The following is a 5,004-nucleotide window of genomic DNA, read 5'->3' on the forward strand; positions in this document are numbered from 1 at the left end:
CCAAATTAATATAATTATCATCAACACGGACAATTTTGCTTTAAATTTTGTAAAAATATTTGTTCAATAAAACTGGATTACAGAGGTCAAGGTTGAACGAGGCTCACTGTCAGTGTTACATTCATGCTAGAACATAGCTTATTATTATTATTATTATTATTATTATTATTATTATTATATATTATTATTATTATTATTCCTACACAGACAGATTTGTAATGTTTAAAGTAAAATGGTAACGATAGGTTGTGGATGCAACCCCGGTTCTCTGAAAGAGAAAATAACCATCAAGGTATGGGATATTGCTGTCAGGCAGTAGGATTGGCTGAGCTTTATAGCAAAGCTGCTGATAGGCCTCCGTGCAAGCTGACGTGTAAGCCCGCCCCCCTGGGAGCTTACTATATGCAGCGCGCAGAGACTCTCTTCCTCTTTTGCTCTTCAGGCCGTGAAGGTTTCCGGAACGACCTCGTGGCTTGATGGTTATTTTCTCTTTCAGGGAACCGGGGTTGCATCCGCAACCTATCGTTCCCTTTCAATTCGAAAATAACCATCAAGGTATGGGAACAGTGTACCCAAGCCGTCGCGAGGGAGGATTCTAGGCAGTAGGACAGACTTACGTCATAACGCAACTGCGTAGGCAATACATCTAGGCATATGTGGAGCTGCTCCTCAGCGTCTATGCTCGCAATGACACCTGTCCTAAGGTGGGGTAGTAAAAACTATATTGGCATCCTGAGGTGCCATAGAGTGTAGTACAGATGCTCCAAAAAGTGGAGCAGAGGAATCCAGTACATTTAATCTGTAAAACCTCATAAAAGTATGCGGTGTAGCCCAACTGGCTGCTGCGCAAATGTCAGACACCGGCACCCCTCTAAAGAGGGCCCAGGATGTCGCCATACCCCTAGTGGAATGCGCCTTCAACTGCCTTGGTGGTGGAAGGCCTGCAGACTCATAAGCTAATTTAATAGTATCCACTATCCAATGGGAAAAGCGTTGTTTAGACAACGGCTGACCCAAGGTCTTAGAACCATGGCATATGAACAATTGTTCTGTTTGCCTCACAGTCATTGTACGGTCAATATAACACCTCTATGCCTGCACAGGGCAGAGCATGTGTAAACTTTCTTCCTCTGGGGAAGAAAAAGGAGGAGGATGGAATGCCATCAACTCGACTGGTTGGTTCATGTGAAATGGGGTTATGACCTTTGGTAAAAAGGCTGGATTTGGGCGCATGGAAACCTTAGAACTGTCTCCTGCGAAACGAGTACATGATGAATGCACTGACAGTGCATGTAACTCGCTGACTCGTTTGGCTGATACCACTGACAGCAGAAACGCGGTTTTAATAGACATGAGCTTCATATCCACGCTGTGGAGAGGCTCAAATGGTGCCTTGGTAAGGGCTTCTAGCACCACGTCAAGGCTCCATGACGGTAAACTGGTCGTTCTCGGAGGTTGCAAACGTCTTGCGCCCTTAAGGAACTGCGATGCCAGAAAATGGCAACCTGGTGATAACCCGTCAATGAGTACATGGCAAGCTGATATGGTGGCTAAATACACTTTAAGTGTAGAGGGAGATTTCCCTTCATCTAACAGTTTCTGTAGAAACTGTAATATCACTGCCATAGGACAAGATATTGGGTCATGCCCCCCCGCCAGACACCAATCTTGGAACAACTCCCACTTGTACGTATACTGTAACCTAGTAGAGGGCGCTCTAGAACTCTGAATGGTCGAAATCAATGCCTTCGAAAGCCCTAAGTCTGACAGGCGCCCCTGTTCAGGGCCAAGCCCATAACTGCATGAGCTTGAGGTTCGGGTGCCGTCCTTCAGCCTGGAATAATAGGTCTGCTCGCAGGGGAAGCTCCCGCGGCTGACCACGTAGCAACTGCACCAAGCTCGGAAACCATATCCTCCGAGGCCACCGAGGAGCGACCAGGATCACTGTCGCTTGCTCTACCCTGACCTTCTCTAAGAAGGTGGGGAACATCGGAATCAGTGGAAATGCATATAGGAGCCCTGGCAGCCATTCGTGAGCCAGTGCATAGACTCCTAAGGAGCTGTCAAGGTCCCTCACGGAGAACCATAGGGGGCAATGCGTGGTCTCTCGCGAAGAGAAGAGATCTACTTGCGCTATGCCAAACCATTCCCAGATGCGTTCTACCACCTGGGGGTGGAGACACCATTCCCCTGCAAGAGGGCCTCCTCTGGATAGGAGATCCGCTGCATAATTGACTCTGCCTGGTAGGTGAACCACGCGCAGAGAGGTCAAACGCGGCTGTGCCCATAGCAACAGCCATGCTATCATCCGGTGAAGGCGAGGGGACCGTAGGCCGCCCTGGCGGTTGATGTACGCCACAACCGTGGTGTTGTCTGACCGCACCAACACGTGCTTGCCTAGAAGTACTGGCAAGAAGTGTCGAAGGCAAGGTCCACTGCTCTGAGCTCCAGAGCGTTGATGTGGGATGACCTCCAGGGTCCTGACCACACTCCGCGGGTCCCTGAGCCTTTCCAGACTGCTCCCCAACCTTGGGTGGAAGCGTCGATGGTAACAACCTCCCTTCGGAAAATGGGACCCAAGTGCACGCCCTGGCGGATGTTCGACTGAACTTTCCACCAGCGTAGTGCCTTCCAGCAGGTTCAGGATGCTGTGAACCTGCGGTGTTTGTCTCTCCGCGGATGCGACGCGAAGGCATTGAACCAAGCCTGTAGAGGTCTCTGGTGTAATAAGCCCAAGGGAAGGGCTTGCGAGGCAGCAGCCATCCCCCAGCATGTGCTGGCACAGCTCCATGCTGACTGTTTCTCTCAACCTGAATAGGGAGAGACACCGGTCCAGGGAGGCAACTCTTTGTGTCGACAGGGTCACTTTCATGGACACTGAGTCCAGATGCAGACCCAAAAACTCGGTCTGTTGGCTTGGCATGAGGCAGCTCTTTTCTGAATTGATCTTCAGACCTAGCTGCTGAAAATGGTCTGTAACCATCATTGTGTGCTGTGCCAACTTCTCCTTCGACTGGGCACAGACGAGCCAGTCATCTAGATAGTTCAGCAGTCGGCCGCAAAGGAGCTAGAATAGCGTCCATACACTTCGAAAAGGTTCGAGGAGCTAGTGACAGGCCGAATGGGAGGAAACAAAAGTCGTACACCCTGCTCTGAAATGCCAAGCGCAGATACTTCCTGTGACCTGGGCAGATGGGAATGTGAAAGGATGACGTGCCTGTGCGTAAGCATCCTGCACGATAACACTTGCAGGTATTTGTTCAGTACTCGCAGATCTAAAATAGGACGGAACCCGCTGTCCTTCTTGGGCACTAGGAAGTATTTGGAATAGAACCCCTGGTCGAACAGAGCAGGGTCTACTTGTTGAATGGCACGCTTCCTGAGAAATGCCTGTATTTCCACATTCAGAGCTGAGGACTGAACCAAGTCCTTCACTGCAGTTACGATCACCCCCCTGAAGGGGGGAGGCTTTAACCGGAACTGAAGGGTGTACCTGGTGGATATAGTCGTTGGTGAATTGTTGCCAGAAGTGGAGCTGTGGGACAGTGTAGGGGTGGGTTAACAGCTGCCTGAAGATTTCAGGGCTGTTTTGGCTGTGCTCATTCGTGAGGAGACTGGCCAGAAACATGGGGACGTGTTCTGCCACCTCCCTTAGAGCGCCACCCTCCACGCTGCGGTCCTGCAAATGGGGGCTGACCGCACGCTGCTGCAGCTGAAGGTGGTACCTTAGCACCCTGCGGCCACAGTAGGTGCTGCGGTGGCGTTTTACGCCACTGGTGCTCCTGTTGGCGCTTAGGCTAGAAGGGCTTATGAGGCCACATCTTCGCTATCTGCTGAGACGCCTCCCAGGCGTTAGCAGAGCGCTGTAGCATCTCCTCCACCGCTGGGCCAAACGTGTGTCCCGGTGTGATGGGAGCATCTAATAATGAGGCTTTGTTCAGGTTCTTGAACTCTTGCATGCGAGAGCCAGAGCTCCCTCTGGCAACTACCAGGGATTCAATACTCCTGCCCTGGGCCCGTGTGTTTAGCTGGGCTATCTTGACAAGGAATTTAGCGATCAACGCCAATTCTGCCCTCAGAGATGCCGAAAGGTTCTCCGGAAGATCTTTTACCAGCGATGCCTGGTAGACTAAAAGGAGGCTGGCAGTCACAGGGCACCAAGCCCAAAGTGCCGAAGCACTAAGCATAATGTGCCGAAGCGCTGCACCAAAGCACCAAGGCGCTGACACTGAAGAGCGTGTACTGAGCGTGAAGACGCTATGCACTAGACACCGAAGCATCAGCTGACCCGCAGAGCGGAGACGCTAAGTGCTAGTACAGTGTTTAGCAAAAGACAATGTTGTTGTGCTATACTTACCTGTTTGGTTAGGGGCAACTGAAATTGTCGTTGGCGGAAGTCTTCCTAATGTGTTGTATGGGAAAAAAAGTACTTTTTTTTTTTTTTTTTGGAGGAAGTGCAGATATTCGTAGCGTAGCTACTGAAAACAACGACCACATGGTGAGATGTTCACAATCCGCGGGTGGTAATTTTAGGAGTGGCTGCTAGTAACAGGCTAAACTCTGGGTCTGGCGGGAGCGAGACAGAGGCTGCAAAAATTGCCTGGCCTTACAGGCGCGCAACGTGTCCTCTGAATTCTATTCTGTACCTGGGGAAGAATAGACAATACAAAAAACCCAACAATATATATATATATATATATATATATATATATATATATATATATATATATATATATATATATAATATATAATGATATATACTAATAAGAAGAAGGAAGATTCTTCTTCCAACTCCCGGTTGCGCCTTTCTTGCGTTACGATTCGTTTGCGTACGCAAAGCGTGAAAGTGAAAGAATATATATATATATATATATATATATATATATATATATATATATATAATATATATATATATATATAATGCTCAAAGGAGCGAACACTGAAATAAACTCAGAGAAGGGGCGGTAGCCATCTTCTCAAGCTCAAGGCTGTCGTGTACAATCA

The 5,004-nt window shown here is 48.9% G+C and overlaps 1 pseudogene; it reads right to left on the reverse strand.

The window, feature by feature from the left end:
* Positions 1-1,780: 1,780 nt before the first annotated feature.
* LOC121303618 lies at positions 1,781-3,333 on the reverse strand (annotated as a pseudogene).
* Between the last annotated feature and the right edge of the window lie 1,671 nt (positions 3,334-5,004).

The sequence above is a fragment of the Polyodon spathula genome, chromosome 34 (genome assembly GCF_017654505.1).
Source record: "Polyodon spathula isolate WHYD16114869_AA chromosome 34, ASM1765450v1, whole genome shotgun sequence".
In the NCBI taxonomy this organism is placed as follows: domain Eukaryota; kingdom Metazoa; phylum Chordata; class Actinopteri; order Acipenseriformes; family Polyodontidae; genus Polyodon; species Polyodon spathula.